Consider the following 384-nt stretch of genomic DNA (forward strand, 5'->3'; position numbering starts at 1 on the left):
TCCCCTGAACCGCCATCTCCCTCGCCACCATCTCCCTCGCCACCATCTCCCTCGCCACCATCTCCCTCACCACCATCTCCCTCACCTCCCTCTCCTTCGCCTCCCTCTCCTTCGCCACCCTCCCCCAAGCCGCCATCTCCTTCGCCACCCTCTCCTTCGCCACCCTCTCCTTCGCCACCCTCTCCTTCGCCACCATCCCCCAAGCCACCATCTCCCTCGCCACCATCTCCTTCGCCTCCCTCTCCTTCGCCTCCCTCTCCTTCGCCACCCTCTCCTTCGCCACCATCCCCTGAACCGCCATCTCCCTCGCCACCATCTCCCTCACCTCCCTCTCCTTCGCCTCCCTCTCCTTCGCCACCCTCCCCCAAGCCGCCATCTCCTTCG

The sequence above is a fragment of the Volvox carteri genome, assembly GCF_000143455.1.
Source record: "Volvox carteri f. nagariensis unplaced genomic scaffold VOLCAscaffold_16, whole genome shotgun sequence".
Classification (NCBI taxonomy): domain Eukaryota; kingdom Viridiplantae; phylum Chlorophyta; class Chlorophyceae; order Chlamydomonadales; family Volvocaceae; genus Volvox; species Volvox carteri.